This window comes from Kogia breviceps, chromosome 15 (genome assembly GCF_026419965.1).
Source record: "Kogia breviceps isolate mKogBre1 chromosome 15, mKogBre1 haplotype 1, whole genome shotgun sequence".
NCBI lineage: Eukaryota > Metazoa > Chordata > Mammalia > Artiodactyla > Physeteridae > Kogia > Kogia breviceps.
This window is the reverse complement of record NC_081324.1, coordinates 12598079-12615828: the sequence shown is the minus strand read 5'-3', so window position 1 is coordinate 12615828 and position 17750 is coordinate 12598079. Positions and strand designations below refer to the sequence as shown.

General features: G+C 46.7%; 1 long non-coding RNA gene across 1 annotated transcript in view; it reads left to right on the top strand.

Annotated features, from left to right (window-relative positions):
• LOC136792641 (uncharacterized) overlaps positions 1-17750 on the top strand; it is an 81222-nt gene that overhangs the window by 48380 nt on the left and 15092 nt on the right. The window lies entirely within an intron of this gene.

Here is a 17750-nt window from a genome sequence, read left to right as displayed (position 1 = left end):
TGACAGAGATGCTGATATTTCTTCCGCAGGTTTGTGCCTTCTGGTTTTTGTGTGGTCAGTGATAGGTCAACAACGCCCATAGTGGATGACAAATGTCAACAAACATTCTGACCAAGCCATTTAAAGGGCTCACTCCCCGGGTTACTACTGAGACCAGTGTTTCTTATTCTGGTTCCTATATGTTACCTGCCTGTTCTCTCTGAAAGCTTTTCGGATTAAAAAAAAAAAAAACCTCTGGTGTCTTAAATTTTACAGCGTTATGGTTCACTGTAAGATTTTTTCCATTCTAGGTGCTCAGTGGAACCTTTAAATTTGGGAAGACATGTTTATTTCTGTAGTCGAGATTGCTAATTGCCTACCTAATAAGTCTTTCCTTCTTTCTTACTAACAGAATATCTATGCATAGGATGGCAACATGCCTAATTAGAGTTTCCCAGCCACCCTTGTTGGTAGATGCAGTCTTGTGACACAGTGCTGTCCAGTGAGGTGTAAGTTGGAATCATAGTTGGCACGAATGATTTTGCCCCTCTTCTTCCTGATAGAAACACAGCTGCAAGGCCCGAGAAGGGAAGAGTGTGGCAGAAGCGAACCAACTTCTCCAGGGCCACCTCACTGGACAGCTCCAGGGAGCACTGCTCACGTTGTTATCTGTGGAATGATGGTACCCTAGAGTCTGCAGTGCCGTGACCCTGCCGGGAAAGCCGTGCACCAGTGTACTGTCTCGGGGGTGGGGAGCGCTGGCCTGTCTTATATGACTTCCAGGAGTCTTGCTCTTTTCAGTAAGGCTTTGTATTCTCCCCGCTAAGCTTCATGGCCCCTGGATCAGAATATCTCTGGTTCAGCCTCCTCAGAGAGCAAACCTGTCATCTGTTGGATGGCGGAGGAGCAACAGCCCTGGCTGTGGTGGCCAAGGTGGGGAATCTGGGGTCTAGCTCTTTCTTATGAGTGAAGCCTCTTGTTTTCAGCCGTATCCCAAACCCTGGATTCAGAGATGTCTGATGCTTTCAGATCCTCAGCCTTTTGAGGATGCATCCTGGATTCCATTTACAGTTTGTTGGCTTCTCGAGGCATAGACACTTAGCAGGATGGAGAAAGCTGAAGCCAAATTAGATGCCTTATTACCTTCCAAAATTTTGTTGACTTTTTTTTTTTTTTGCATTCCCTCTCCCATTCGCTTGCTCCTCTTTTATTCCTTTATGGCTACCTTAGTGGGCTTGGAGAGGGAGCAGAGATAAAGTTGTGCAGGGTTAACCTGAGGTTGACAGCTGCCGGTGAGAAGGCGAGCCTAGCTGAGTCCTCGTCGGCGCCTGTGCGGAGAAGCCCCAGGCTTTTAGCCCACACCCTAGCCATGGGGGCTGAAAAAACGAATAGCAAGTTAGAAAGAAAAACATTAATCTAATTCACAGTTTTATCTGGAGATGCCTAAGCCTAAAGAAACAAAAATCTAAAATAGTTACCAAGTTTCCTCTTGAATGACCAATAAAGCAGCTGCATACAGTTACAATAATAAGAAGAATTCACCCTCCTCAGCGCCGTGGGACTCCCAGCCCGTGGTCTTTCCAGGTCATTGTGTTTCCATTAGACCCAACTTGCCTCGCGCAGACGCTGTTGCTGGTGGTAAAGACGAAGCTGGTGAGGATGAAAGCTGACACTTACACTGCGCTCAGTGTGCGCCCAGCATGTTGAATATTTTAATCCTCTCCTACAGTTACTGTTGTTATTCCCAACAGGGTAGGAAGGCACAGAGCAGTTAAGTAACTTGCACAAGTTCACGTAGCTAGAAGCGTTCAAATAGAATGAAGGGTTAATATTTCAAATGGAATAGAGTGATGCAAAGCCAGGATCCGAACCGAGGGGATCCTCCTCTAGAGGCCTTGCTTGTACAAATGCACACTATAGATTAAAAAAAATACTTGAATGTATGTATCACTCGACAACTTCAAAAGCAATTTCATTTGATTTCGTTCGGTCCCCGCGTCGCATTGTACAGCTGAGAAAACTGAAGCCCATCCGGCTCCAGAGAGTACTAGTAAGGTAACTTAGCTCTTTTACCTAGTGACACACTTATGTGTGTTGTTTTTAAGATTTCCAGAGCACTGTAGTCCTAAGCTCAGCTCTTGCACTGGTTCGTTTTGATGATCATGAACATTCGTTTACGCAAAATTCCAAGAAGAGGCACTGTAAAGGCGGTATAACTTCTCGCGTGCAAGTCATAAGTTGTTGGTTGAAGCCTCAGAAAGTATTTTCCCGTAGAAATAACGTGAGTCACGGTAAGTAGGCGCGTAGGCTAACCCGCGAAGGCCAGAATGTTACTTCTGTGACCACCGCCACCACAGCTCTCTAGGGCCTGGGAGGGAGGAGGAGGGCCCTGTTGGCGGTGGCAGCGCCCGGCACGGGAGGGATGAGGCAGGGGCGGGCCAATTATAATCTGAGGGCAAAGTGGGGCCACTGGGCGTACTTTACACCTAATGGCCTCACTCAAACCCACGATAAGAGCTGGGCATGATCATGCTTTAATTGATTTTTTAAAATAAATGTATTTATTTATTTTTGGCTGCATTGGGTCTTTGTTGCTGCCCGTGGGCTTTCTCTAGTTGCGGTGAGCGGGGGGGGCTGCTCTTCATTGCGGTGCGCGGGCTTCTCATTGCGGTGGCTTCTCTTGTTGCGGAGCACGGGCTCTAGGCGCGCGGGCTCAGTAGTTGTGGCGCACGGGCTTGTTGCTCCGCGGCATGTGGGATCTTCCCGGACCAGGGCTTGAACCCGTGTCCCCTGCATTGGCAGGCGGATTCTTAACCACTGCGCCACCAGGGAAGTCCTGCTTTCATTCGTTAATTCTAATATTTATAAAGATAATAATCACTCATTCATTCAGTTATTCATCTGTCTCCTCTCATTCTAAAAATTATGTGAGGTGAACAAACATGATGATGGTGGTGACGATCTGAGTCCATGGATTCCTTGAGTCTTCTGCAATCGTGGAAGAGGAAACATTTCCGTGCAGGGGGCTGGTTTTTCCTATTGTCCGTGCTGGGAGGTTGTTTTATTTTACTTTGTATTTTTCTCCTGAGAGAGATTGAATAGGTTTTACAACCCAAGCTAACTCCAGGCCACAGAGCATCCCCACTGTTTATTATTGGAGGGGATCTGATAAGAGATCAGCCATCTTAAATTCTAGAAGCTTTGTAACGACTAGCAGCAGCAGTGAACGCAGCCTTCAGAGCCCTGCAGCTGTAATGTCGAGACTGCAGTACCTTCCAAAGTCTTAGAAGAAGTAAAATCCACTTGGGAGATTTTTCTTATTTTGAGCTCAAGGAAAACCACAGAAAAACAGATTCACTTTGCATCATCTGCTCCTTGCTCAGGAGTCGAACCGAGGGCTCCACGGCCCCTCCCTCCAAGGTGAGGATGCGCAGTGGTGAGTCACCGTTGTGGCCCAGGCCATCCATCCACCCTCACAACGCCACCACTAGTGACAGCTGATTGGCAGCCCAGAGGGAGACAAGCTCTCTTTTTCTTTTCACTGAAAAAGCTGGGGCCAAATTTTGCCACAAATTGTTTCCCTCTACTTCTTATCCTTCCAGAGTATATAATGTTTACATCTAAAATCTATCCTGTCTTCTTTTTCGGTTCAAGGACAACTTTTCCATCTATGTTCTGACACTCTTTTCTCTCCCTCGACTTCCATGACGTTTCCTGGATTATGATTCCTGACATTTATCATTCCTTTTTCTCTTTCCATTTCATAACCTTGAAGTCTTCCACTCATTCCTTACACCCCAGTGTCCCCCAAGGCTAAATCTTCCACCCTCAGCCCTTGTTACACTCTCTCTAGGTGACCTCATTGTTTCAACATCTATGCACTGATAACTCCCAAATCTGTTTCTCTAGCATTTTTGTTTCCCTCCCCAAGAAGAGGACTCAGATATCCTATTCCCTATGAGATGGATAGATAGATGAGATAAACATCTCATGTGCGCCAAAAGAGAACCAAAACTATTCCTCCCACGTTCTTTTTTTTTTTTTTTTTTTGGTACACGGGTCTCTCACTGCTGTGGTCTCTCCCGTTGCGGAGCACAGGCTCCGGACGTGCAGGCTCAGCGGCCATGGCTCACGGGCCCAGCCGCTCCGCGGCACGTGGGATCCTCCCGGACCGGGGCACAAACCCGTGTCCCCTGCATCGGCAGGCAGACTCCCAACCACTGCGCCACCACGGAAGCCCTCCTCCCACATTCTTGATCACAGATGGTATCACACTTGTCACTAGGTTAGAAACCTGAGTGTCATTTTAAGTCTTTCCTGCCTTTCATCATCAGCACCCAGATAATCATTCAGTTCTGCCCAGCCCCCTGGGTATTTGTCAGGTTTGCCCTGTTTCCTCCACCCTCATCGTCCCAATCCAGGCCTTCATCATTCTCTCTTGGACCACTGTGCCCGCATCCTCGCCAGTCTCTCTCGCTCAGTCCTGTTATTACCCAGTTCCTTCCCTCAGCTGCCAAAGGGATAATCTTTAAATGCAAATGTAATCACATCCTCCCTGCTTTCCGTTCTTCAGTGGCTGCCTGTCTCCTTCAGCTTCTCCATTGATCAGGTCCCTAAACACCTCATCTGTTGGCACCCCCTGCCTTTATGTTACAGCAGCCCTAGACTGCGGCCGTCCCGCTGCCTTTGCCACGCCTTTCCTCGCCTCCATGCCTTCCCTTCCTCTCCAACTCCATAGCTCCTACTTACATCGTCCTTGATGCCTTTTTGGCCCCATCCACAAGGTCCCTACCCTAAGCTCCTGGAACCGCATGCTGGTGGCGGCACCCTTGCCCTGTTCTGTACTGGTCCGTCTCCGTGTCTTTCTCTTTGACTGGTTTGGAGGCCCCTTGTATACTCATCACTTGGCTCCATTCCTGCCACGCTCTTGGTCCTCTAAGTTAATGGTGTGAGTGCATGAGTAAGTGACATGCCGGTCTCCCCCCCTTCCTGTGAGAAGGGCTTGGGAAAAGAGGAATTAAAGCGATAATTAGAAACAATTTTGAGAAATGTCTCAAACAGAAAACATCACACTGCTATTTAATCTGATGTTTTTTTATCATGGTATTAAAAGTATTTTTAAGTGTAGCATTTGCCCTTTATGGAATTCTAAATTGGGAGGGATTATCAGAGGTCATCTGTCCCAACCTCCAGTTCTCAAAGTACAGTAATTTTTTTAGATGGTCATTTTTTTAAATGCCTTTAAAAATAGTTTCATATATCTTAAACCATCATTGGACAGTGAGCTTTCCAATATCTGGACCTGCTGAACTAGAACTGCTGAACTCCAATACTAAGATAAGCTCAAAAGGAAGCACTGGACAAGGTTTGGCGTGGAGACGTGGTGTTGCCTGGTAACTTAGAGGCAGCATCTGCTGTAGGCTTGCCCCTGCGGCCTGACGTTCTAGGAACCTTACTTTTAGAGGTACTGATGTCTCTGTCATCAGGAGGGCATCCATTTTACTTGCCTTTCTCACTCCCGCTATTTAATAGATCAGTCAATAATGATTTTTAAATGTTCAGGATTGGTAAATGTCTAACACGTTGGAAGGGCTTTTATTTCATTACATTATATGGAGATGCAGAGGGTCGAGAAGAAGAGGGAGATAAGAGACAAACAAACCGAATCATTTTACTCCCTAATCTGGTGAAAGGAGAAGGAAGAGTGATGTCTAATCCTCCACGGACGGCTAAGAAAAAAGAGCAAGGAGACAGCAGCAGGTAGAAAGACACATGACTTGATGCTGCTGGGAATGAAATACTAAGACATACAAATAGCATCACCTGTAAGTCACCAACCTTGAAACAAGAATCGGGCCTCTGAGCAGAGCAGCCATCATCATCATTAGCATCATCAGAATGAATTACAAAGCAAGTCTGCCACGCCGGCCAGAAAGCCATCTCCACATCTAGGTAGAGTTAGCAGAGCAAAGAAAGCCGTCAGAGTTGGTGGAATTGTGGGGATGGGACTAAAATAGTCCAAAGGATGGATGTAAATAAAAAGTGGAAAAGGGTTGAAATGTCAGTACAAGGCAGTGATTCTTAACTGGGAGTGATTTTGCCACCAGAGGGACATTCGGCAATGTCTGGAGAGATTTTTGGTTGTCACAGCTGGGTGGGGACAGGGGTGCTACTGACATCTGCTAGGGAGAGGCCACGGATGCTGCGAAACATCATATGCCACGCTGGGCGGAGAATCGTCCAGGCTGAAATGTCAGCTGTGCTAAGGTTGAGAAACCCTGAAATTTTCACCCTTATAAACAAACCCAGGGAGATTGACTGGATTTACCAGGGGCCACAGCACAAGCCCCCTTCTTACCTGACCAAGTAGTGAAGCCTCTTGTGCCACAGATCCCAGTTCTGTGTCCTGCCACCTCACACTGGTAGCTTGAAATAGGTTAGCTCCACCACGGGAGTCAGCAGATACCACAGAGCAGGGCTTTGTGCCTGCTCCACACCCTGGAAAGCTGGATTTAAACACTTACCAGCATATCACTGCTTCCCAGTTACTGGAGGAAGGAGACTAATCCTCCTGTTCTTTCTATCCCTCCTCCTTCCTTTCTCCTCCCTCCCTCTTCCTCTGTTTTTTTTTTTTTTTTTTTGGTTGTTTTTTTGTTGTTGTTGTTTTGTTTTTTTTTGTGGTACGCGGGCCTCTCACCGCTGTGGCCTCTCCCGTTGCGGAGCACAGGCTCCGGACGCGCAGGCTCAGCGGCCATGGCTCACGGGCCCAGCCGCTCCGCGGCGCGTGGGATCCTCCCGGACCGGGGCACGAACCCGTGTCCCCTGCAACGGCAGGCGGACTCTCAACCACTGCGCCACCAGGGAAGCCCTCCTCTCTCAGTTTTTAAAGAGCACGACCCTCGGGGCTTCCCTGGCGGCACAGTGGTTAGGAATCCGCCTGCCGATGCGGGGGACACAGGTTCGAGCCCCGGTCCGGGAAGATGCCGCATGCAACTAAGCCCGTGCGCCACAACTACTGGGCCTGTGCTCTAGAGCCCGCGAGCCACAACTACTGAAGCCCGTGCGCCTAGAACCCGTGCTCCGCAGCAAGAGAAGCCACCGCAGTGAGAAGCCGGCGCACCGCAACAAAGAGTAGCCTCTGCTCGCCGCAACTAGAGAAAGCCCGCACACAGCCAAAAATAAAATAAAAAAATAAATAAAGGGCGCTACCCTAAAACACACGCGTGCAAGTCTCTAAATACTTAGTCCTTGTGCTTCCAGCCTGAGGCTCTCAGAGGACAACATGTATCAGTATCACCCGGAGGGCTTCTTAGACCATAGATCGCTGGGTCCTACCTCCAGAGTTTCAGAGTCAGTAGGTCTCTGAGGCCCAGGACTTTGAGTTTCTCACAAGTGCCCCAGGTGAAGTTGGTGCCGCTGCTCTGGGGACCATGTTGGGTTTCTTGTTGTTGTTGTTGTTTTTGGTGGTACACGGGCTTCTCACTATTGCGGCCTCTCCCGTTGTGGAGCACAGGCTCCGGACGCGCAGGCTCAGCGGCCACGGCTCACGGGCCCGGCTGCTCCGCGGCACGTGGGATCTTCCCGGACCGGGGCACGAACTCGTGTCCCCTGCATCGGCGGGCGGGCTCTCAACCACTGCGCCACCAGGGAAGCCCATGAGGACCATGTTTTGAGAAAGCACATTCCATGGCGTCTGAGAATGGCCTCACTGACTCACATCACTCTGTCCTTGGGAAGCAATTCAGTGGGATTTAAGGTGAAGTTTCCACGTCTCTCAAATACTCACATAAACGTAACATTGCAAGATGTGAACCATCACCTTGTTTGGGCTGCCTGTATTTTTAGTAGTTTTATTTTTCTGGCCTTGGATCCTTGAAGATGAAGCTTGGGATTATCACGTGTGACAGTTAGTGCAATGATCTCAGATACGGAACGCTAAGCAATAGGGCAGGTTTGCAAGCTCCAGCCAGAGCCTCCCTACGCATTGTGACCTAGGAACATAGAAACACTTTGACGGGAAAATTTCCTTAAAAATATGAAAAAATGTTCAAAAGTGGAATAACTAAAAAATAAATAAATAAAAGTTAAAGAAAGTTTTAAGAAAGAGAAGGCCATGAAAAGATGAGTTTTCAAAGTGCTGATGGGAAGCAGCGTGGCCGCCGGTGTCCCAGGCATTGAGGTGCCACGTGCCCCAGGTGTGGCTGTCTTTGGAGGCGTGCTTGTTCGTGCCCCAAACCAGTTTCAAAGCAGGGCTCTGCTCTTCCCTCTGTTCCCCATGGAGAAGATGCCAGGCCGAGGCAGGAGTGAGCCATGTGAAGTGCGCAGACTGTGACAAGGGTCCACGTCACATACCACGCAGCATTTCACTCCCCACGTCCCCGTCCCCCTTACTCGTATTGTTTCCCAGCTTCTCTGCTTGGCTTCCAGCCTCAGAGCCTTCCTCTCTCTTCAGCCCCTCTCCCCACCTGCAGCTAAGTGCAAATCATGGCTGCCATTTTCTTTGTGATGCTAAACAGTTTCTCGCTGGTCTCAGCTCCCTGGAGCCCTGCCACCAGCTGGCCCAGGCCCGCAGAAGACTCTCGGGAGGGCACAGCACCAGAGCAGGCCACTTACAGAGGGATTTTATCGTGAGGGTCCTGGCAGGAACAGATGGAGCCCTCCACTGGCGTAATGTGAGGACAGTCTAATTGAGGGACCATTTACAAAAGCGTAGGCAGGGTTTCTGGTTGACAGTTCCTAGGTGGGAAGAGTGGGCTGGCTTTCTACCCTGCGGCAGGCAGAGTTCTACGATGACCTCCAGTGAGTCACAGCCTGGTCCAATCTCCTGCCCTTGCATGTGGATGGACCCCGCCACTTGCTTCTAGCCAGCAGAATACAGCGGAAGTGAGGAATGTCGCTCCTGTGGTTGAATTACGGGGTGTGAGGCGCTGTCTGGCTGATGGAAGAAGAGGTTCTTCTGCTGGCCTGGAGGAAGTGGGCTGCCCTGTTGGGAAAGGGCCGTGCAGCAGGGAGGTACAGGTGGCCCCTAAGTGCTGGGAGTGGCCCTTGGCTGACAGGCAGCAAGAAAACAGGGACCTCCGGTCCCACAACTGCAAGAATCTAATTCCGCCAGTAACCACGTGAACTTAGAAGTACCCCCGCAAGCTCCAGAGGTTAACTGTCTGGACCACGCCTAAGCTGTTGCCGTGGGAGACCCCGAGCAGAGGAGCCAGCCGAGCCAGACTCCTGACTCATAGGAACTGTGGTATAGACCGAATGTTTGTGCCCCCTCGTCCCCCAAATCCGTATGTTTAACGTGATGGTGTAGGAGGTGGGGCCTTTTCGAGGTGAGTGGCTCATGAGGGTGGAGCCCTCATGAATGGATTAGCGCTCTTATAAAGGAGGCCCCACAGAGCACCCTCGCCCCTTCCACCCTGTGAAGGACTCACTGTGAGAAGGTGGCCATCTGCAACTGGAAGAGGGCCCTCGGCCGAACCCACCCACGCTGGCACCACGACCTCAGACGTCTCAGCCTCCAGAACTGGGAGCAGTAAATGTCTGTTGTTTGGACTTCCTTGGTGGTCCAGCGATTAAGACTCTGCACTTCCAATGCAGGAAGCGAGGCTTCAATCCCTGGTCAGGGAACTAAGATCCCAAATGCCCCGTGGTGCGGCCAAAAAAAAAAAAAAAAAAAAAAAAATTTCTGTTGTTTTTAAGCCACCCAGTCTGTGGTACTTTGTTATAGCAGCCCAAATGGACTAGGACAACGTGAACTAATAAATGCATGCTGTTTTAAGCCACTACATTTGTGGTAATTTGTTATGCAGCACTAGATAACTATTGCATACCCCTGAGACCCCAGAGGCAAGGGGAAGGAGCAGTCACCCAAACCCAAAGAGAGGGCAGCCTGACCAGAGCTGCGGCCTTTGTAGGCACAGCCAACCAGTGGTGGCCTGAGAGGGAGGGAGCTGGGGATGGGGCCGTAACCTCACAGGTGCCCCCTGTGAGCCCTCCCATTAGCAAACCCAGCCAGAAGGCAGCAGGGTAGGGCCAACAGTACAGTCTGATGGATCAGCTTCTTGGGACATAAAGCCCAGTGGAGAAGGGTGGACCAAAGAGTTACAGGGGCAAATGGAATATATATGTAGCACCAGGGGATTCTCAGACCAACTATAAGAAAAAGAAGAGTTTTCCTTCATCTTGTTGCTTATATAAATGGACAGCAAAAAGCAAAACAAAACAAACAGCACAAAAACAGTGAGAGTTAAGGTTTTTGGTTCCATGGTAGAATTAGTAAATAAAAGTATGCTAAAAACTAAAATCACTTAAATCTTGATTTTAGGTGGGCTAATCAAAGCATTATCTTTACACAACTTGCTTTACTATAATCACACTTTAGACCCTAGCATTGTTCAAGGTCTACAAAGAGACAACTCATGTAATAAGGCTAGTTATAAATCAGACAGCTCTGTAATTACTGGGTAAATGAGATGGTCTCTAGAGAACAGTTTCACTGTTATTTTTTTCCTAGTTATTCCTTAGAAGATACAATTTATTCACTGCTCTGATAAGAATGGATTTGTTTAAACACACTGTATCTTACTTTACAGCTGTAGAGTTGAGGACTTATATTAGTTGCCTAGGGCTGCCATGACAAAGTACCAACAACTGCATGTCTTAAACAACAAAAATGCATTGTCTCACACTTCTGGACACCACAAGTCCAAGATCAAGGTATCGGCAGGGTTGCTTCCTTTAGAGGGCTGTGAGGGGGTGTCTGTTGCATTCCTCTCTCCTAGTTTCTGGGAGCCTCAGGCATTCCTTGGCTTGTAGGTGATGTTCTCTCTGTCTTCACATTGCTTTCTTCTCTGTGTGTCTGTCTCTGTGTCTAAATTTCTGTTTTGTAGAAGGACAAATATATAGGGTTAGTGCTCTCCCTCTGATGACCTCATCTTAACCTAATCATCCACAAAGACCCTATTTCCAAATAAGATCTCCTTCACTGGAGATTAGGATTTGAGTATCTTTGGAGGGGGTGAACATAATTCAACCCAGAAGAGGATCTAATACCAACCTACAGCTTAAAAGTAAAGTCATGTTCAAGATCATAGATTCATGTCTTTCTGGTCTGTCCTACTCACTTTATCTGGAGAAATTGGGAAATATCCTTAAATGCAAACTGTTCTGGGAAAAGCTACTACATAAAATAACTAAGATAGTAAATGTGATTGGGAGGTGGGTGAGGAAGCTCTACTTATATATTTGCACTCTTTTTTTTTTTTTTTTTTTTTTTTAGTACTTGCGGGGCCATAGTTAAAAGGGGAAATAACATATTACACTATGTGCTTATCCTTTTAACAATGTTGGCTGCTGTGGAGGACACTTATGTTTCTATTCATTGATCTCTGTTCCCTCTTTGTTGTTGTTCTAAGGATAAGAACAGGGTATATAGGTTTTTTTCTAAGTGCTGTAAAATGGCACTTAGAAGAGATATCTATAATGAAGCAATTGGTTTTTTTAAAAAAAGGGAGGAGACTAAACTTTAAAGCATTCTTAGAATGCTTTAAAGACCCCAAACACATCAGTCATTCATTCTTTCCCATCCTTTTTTTTTTTTTTTTTTTTTTTTTTGTTGCGGTACGCAGGCCTCTCACTGCTGTGGCCTCTCCCGCTGCGGAGCACAGGCGCGCCGGCCCGGCGGCCATGGCTCACGGGCCCAGCCGCTCCACAGCATGTGGGATCTTCCCGGACCGGGGCACGAACCCGCGTCCCCTGCATCGGCAGGCAGACTCTCAACCACTGCGCCACCGGGGAAGCCCTTTCCCATCCTTTCTATTAGGCTGTGAGGTCCTGGTTGCTGTAGGCCCTGAACAGAATGAGTTCTTTGTCGTCAGGCTCCTCTGCTGAAATAATATTCTGTAACTGCTCAGTCCTCTGTGGCCTGAGAAAACTCACCAGCATCACATCTGGGAAGCTGTCTCACCTCGTCCAGATCTTCCTCGTATCAGGCCAGTCAGCCCAGCAGGCAGTCGACAGGCGTTCAGGTCTTTGCACGGAGCTGCTGTAGTGCGCTCACAGAGATTTTCCGGGGTGGCCTGGGAGTGGGGTAGGGGAAGGGGATTATTATTTTCTGAAAAATGTGTTTCTTTAGATCCAGTACTTTTAAAAATGATATTTTTTTTATTCAAATTAGCTGTAGCCAAAGGAAAGTACAGGGAAGCATTCATTAACGACAAGGCCTCCTGCTGGCCTCAAGCAAGTCTGTCTCTAAAGCAGGAGGCATAAAAATTGATCCAACCTCGATGTGCCCCAGTTACATTTACTAGGACATTATTAATTTGCTTAATGATGTACTGTCTACAAGTCTTCAATGCAGTCGCCAAAAAACAAAGATGCTGCAACTTCTAGTCTGCAACTGTGATTTCTCCTTCAGTTCAGGGAACATGGAAGAATAGCAGGTCATAGGTGAGGACGTCTGATCAAGGTGCAGCCTCGCAATTCCTATTTAAGCGGCTTTCAACCTCTTTAAATTTATGCTACAATTAAATGTCCTCTGAATAAATTGATGTATCTGAATACATATGTGTATGTGTGTGAACTTAATCATCTACTTTTCTATAAAACAAAACATAATGGTAGCTCACATTACCTACTGAAATAGCCTGGTGACATTAGTTTCAAGTAAATTCCTCCCCAAGTGTTTTTCCTAATACTTTCTGCTGCAAGTATATTTGGTCACTGGGGTCTAGTCCTCATCCAACAACAGATAACTATTAGCAGCACCAACATAGAATGGGGGCAGGGGGTGCCAGCTCAGTAATTAGATGCACATCTAGCCTTTCCTGCGCTCTGTTTCCAAACCCAAAGTCACGTGGTAAATAAACACGGGAGGTGAGATTCCAGCTGGCCGTCTTGCACCTGATCCATGCGCTTGACCCGTGCGCTCTAGTGGTCGGCGTGACTCCTTCTCGCCAGCCTCACTCACTCTGGATATTATTATTTTGCCCAATTTTTGCCAAGCTGTGGTGTGAGATGGCAAGAGAGTGGTGCAAAATGAGCTGTAAAAGCATTTTCTCTTGTACCCTATCTCCAGGGGAAACACACTGCCTGGTAACTGATGACTAGGAAAGCCCCCAAATGTGACAGGGGTGATAAGGGCTTGTGTTGCTTTCCACTGGAAATAGAGTTATAAGTAACCAACAAGCAAAATACTGAGGGATAGAAATCCTCATCAAAAGGTGAAACTGGGAAGTAATTTCCCAGTTCCAATGCCCTCATGGGAAATGGATCACTTAAAAACTTTTTTTTTTTTTTTTTTTTGCTATATTTCGTGAACATATTTTGTGCTTTGTATATTCCAGATAAAACCTCAAGATCATTACACGTTGCAGTTCGGAGAAAGTCAATTTATACTCTTATCTTTGAATTTATGAAGACAAAGAGAAATTTACTGTTAAGAAAAAGAGAAATACAGTTATATGAATAATGTGTAGTAAAATACAAAATGAGTGTTTACTCAGGATTAATGGAGCTAATATTTATTCCACAGATCAGCTGTACGCAAATTAACAAAAGGTATTTAGGTGAAAGGACTTGTGAATTTGTGTGGTTGATACAGTGTTGTTGGTTGTGGGAATGTTAATCTAAGAAAAGTGCTTTCAGTGAGAGAGAGAGAGAGAGAGAGAGAGAGAGAGGCATGGCCACTATAATCAATATAAAAAGAACTGAGTTTGGTGTCTGCAAAGCTAGGCGATAACAAATTCCCAGAGAATAAACGTCCATACATATTCCAGTCGTTTTCTGGAACACAGACTCTATTGTACTGGAAAGGACAGCGATTGCAGTCTATTACCTCGTAGATTTTAGGAGAGAAAAGTTGGCAATGTAATGAGCATCAGCATGGTGTGGTGAAAAGGTGATGGTTTTTGAAGGCAGACAGCTTAAACTCCCAAATCTGCTACTAATTAGCTCGGTGAACTTGGACTCAGTGGCATCTTTCTGAGCCTCAGTTTCCTCTTCTGTAAAATGGGAACATTCATTCCTCACTCAGTCATTTAACCAACAGTGCCAGACGCTGTTCTCGTCACAGCAGTGAACAACAACAAAAGTCCAGTCTTAAGGACTCTAGATCCCAGTGGGAGAAGAGAAAGACAACAAATCCACCAGTAAATAAATATATAGTATGTCAGGTGGTGACATATTAGTTCCCTTGGGCTACCAACTTTGGGTAACAAAGTATCACAAACTGAGCAGCTTAAAACAACAGAAACTTAATCTCTCACAGTTCTGGAAGCTGCAAGTCTGAAACCAGTGTGTTGGCAGGACCAGGAGGTTCTAAGGAAGAATCCTTTCTTGCCTCTTCCCAGTTCTGGTGGTTGCCTGCAATCCGTGGCATTCCTTGACACACAGCTACCTCATTCCCAATCTCCCATCGCTCACAGTCACATGGCCTTCCTGTGTGTGTGTGTGTCTGTGTGTCCTCTTCTTACAAGGACCCCAGTTGCGCTGGATGCAGGGCTCCTTCTAATCCAGTACAACCTCATTTTAGCTGTTGACATCTGCGAAGATCCTATTGCCAAATAAGGTCACGTTCTGGGTGGCCGTGAATTGGGGGGACACTCTTCAACTCAGTACAAATGCTGTGAAGGGAAATAAAGCAGGGTGAGGGGGTCAAGCAGGAGGGAGGTGCTATTTATTGGGGAGGGTCCTGCAGCGAGTGAGGGAGGGAACCTTGTCGCTCCTCTAGGGGAAGGGCACCCAGATTGGGGGCGGGGGGCGTGGACAGCGCAGCCGCGCAGAGTCCAGAGGCGGAGCCTGTTCGGTGGCTTCGGGCCACAGTCAAGTGTAGCAGAATGGGGCAGCAGGAGGTGAGAAAGTTAGAGGGGGCCAGAGAGGCCGCCAGAGCAGCAGCATGTGTCGCCTGCTAGACTGACAGCCTTCCTCCCAGGAATTTTGCCAGGGTGAAGTGAGAAACTATTTGTTAAGCACTTAAGAGTACTCGGCTAAACGCCTAAAAGCGACCGTCACTTCTTTCCCATCCTGCTTTAAGAAATTTCTCTTTCTGGGTTTGGTTTGAGTGACTCCTTCAATTGAGAAGTTCTTTCCTACTTATCTAGTCACCTGATAAGGTATCTGACATTTTTTCCATTGCTGAGGGGACTGCATTTCAGGGCTTGTATCAGTTAAACTCCATCAAGTAACTTTTCATAAGGAGAATACCTGCTAAACCCAGGCTACCTGCAGAGCAAGTTTATACCTGCAAAACCTGCAGAGCAAAGATAGCTACTTGGGTTGGAAATAAACCTCTTGTCCTACGTTCTGTCCTAACCCCTAGTCATCTCTGAAGACTCTCTGCACACACTGGAGAGGAGCATGGCTAGATTCTAGAAAACTTCCTTATGTCTTTTACTTCCAAAGTGGCCTTATGATTGATCTAAGTCAATGGACCTTGAATGTTTACATATCATTTAAAACTGATCTCATCATTGTACTTCTTGTTTGAAAAACATTTTAATGAGTGAAAGGAGTGTACTATGGTGTTAGGTATGAATATGTTGCCCATAAATGAATCCTCATTCTATCCCGAGGATTGTTTATCAAGCATCATAAACATTTGCAAATTTCTAATTCATCTGTGTCAGTTTCATCACTCCCTCATTTGTGTTCAAAATATGTGTTTATTTTAGAGTGATGTTTTGCTGCTTTATGGGAGTTCCTATGATTTGTTCGGGAAAACAGGCATGTACAGTGGTATTAGGAGGCATTCTGATGTTCACTCCAGAAACGCTGACCCCAGGGACTCAGGAAGAACTGCTCTCCTCACCCCTACCCGCCAAGACTATTCATCTGGTTGACACCTCAGGGAGGAAACTGCTACATATACTGGCATAAAAATGTTTGCTAACCAGGCTGTTTGGGGTGTCGTTAATGGACTTGGGTAATAAGCTCTTTTGAGTTGTAAATTGAAACCATTCTCCTAACCATTTGTCCCTCTGATATGTCTGAGATGGAAATGTCTGGAAGGCAGCAATAACCGACAGGAGCAGTTGGGAAGACGCAGCAGTGAAGCGTCAGGGTCGCTTCTGTGAAACACAGAACCAGACCTTCTGTTGTGTTGCACCCGTTTGGAGGGTGTGGAAGTGTGTACAGCGGTCTCTGTTGGAAAGAGGAAATCATTCGTGGAGCGATTAGGGAACCTTTGCTACCAGTTAATGCTTTTCGCCCCCAAGCCAAGCCCTGACTTCGACTCAGCAGGATGAAATAGTGAACTCTTCTACCACGTTTGCTTCGGTCCTAAGATGAGATTTAACATAGCATTTGGTTATTTTGAATGTACCCTTTGACGCACCACCAAGGAAAAGCACTTTCATTTGATCCGTTTTCTTGTGCCTCCATCTTGTTTGGGATGGCGTTACACCACAGCCTAGGACAGGCAGCCGCTCACCGGGCAAGTGCAGCCAGAGGGAAGAGCCCAGCCAAGCCATGAACTTCAGTGCAAATGCTCGTCTCTGACACAGACAATGCCATCCCTTGTGTGGGAAACAAAACAGGGACAGGGCTTTGTTTGGGATTGCTAATGACAATATGCCCTAAGATTCACTTTCTTATTAATGCAGGGTTTATGTGACGGGCCCGTGAAAGACAACTGTGTACTTACTGAAAACAGGGTCACAGTCATTGTGAGGTGTCCTGGAAAAACACAAGATCCTTCCAAAACCCAAAACCCTTCTTTAATTTAAGGCTCATTAAAGGGTGTGAACGTAATCCTTAGATTAGAGTACCCTCTTTAGAAAATTTTCATTGTTAATTCTAATGGTCTGGGCCTCTTTGACCCCCTGAGCACTTGACCTTGATTAAACCGCCCCCCGGCCTTATTGAAAGTCCTGTTTTCCTTGGTTTTCTTGGCTGCTCTTTCAACGGAGTCCCTTTCTCCACTGACACTCTAAATGGCATTTATAAAATGTTTGTTTTCAAGGCCTCTTCTCTTTTTTTCTCAGGACCTATTTCCTATAGAGCTAATTTCCCTCCAGTCTAAATAATTATAAAAACTCTGTTCCAAACCTTGTCTTGCCTCCTGAGCTCTGATTGCCTGAATATCTTGCTTCTCCTGCAACTGCAACTTCATTTTAAATCCAAATTATTTCCCCTCTTCCCTCCTTCCAGCAAAAAATATGGCCCTTCTGATTTTTAAAACTTAATTTTTGTTTTCATCAATGTTATACCTAATGAATCAAAGAGTTTTACCTTCATAACATGGCAGTTCCCTGCTCCCCATTTCCTTCTCCCTAAAAGCAAATGCTTTCAATCCTTTTCGCTTTTTTTTTGTGTGGGGGGGGGGCCAGGAGGGTACTTCCTCCTTGTCACAAATAACCTGTCTGTGTTGCTCCTTCTTGCATTTATCCGTTTTAGGCATCATGTATCTCACCATCACCACACAGGCTTGCACTCTCTGTCATGCATCCTCCCCAAATACTTAAATCACAATTTTGGTTAGACCAACTTTCAACAGTCCTTTTGACTATGTACGTGCGTACTGCTGAGTAAGGTAGTATTTTTAAGACTATTTTTCCTGTCTTGTAAAATGTCTCTTTGATCCCACCTTCAACTGGGCTTAGTGTCCCCTGTCCCAGAACTCTCTATTTTACCTGCTTTTTCCAGAGAATAAACTCTGCAGTGCACTCAGTTTCACAGAGGGAAGGCGAGGAGATCTAGCGATATCACTGCTTCCTAAATGGATTGGCAACCTCCTCTTTTAAAGTCCCACCTCTATCTACTCCCTTCAAGAAGAGCCT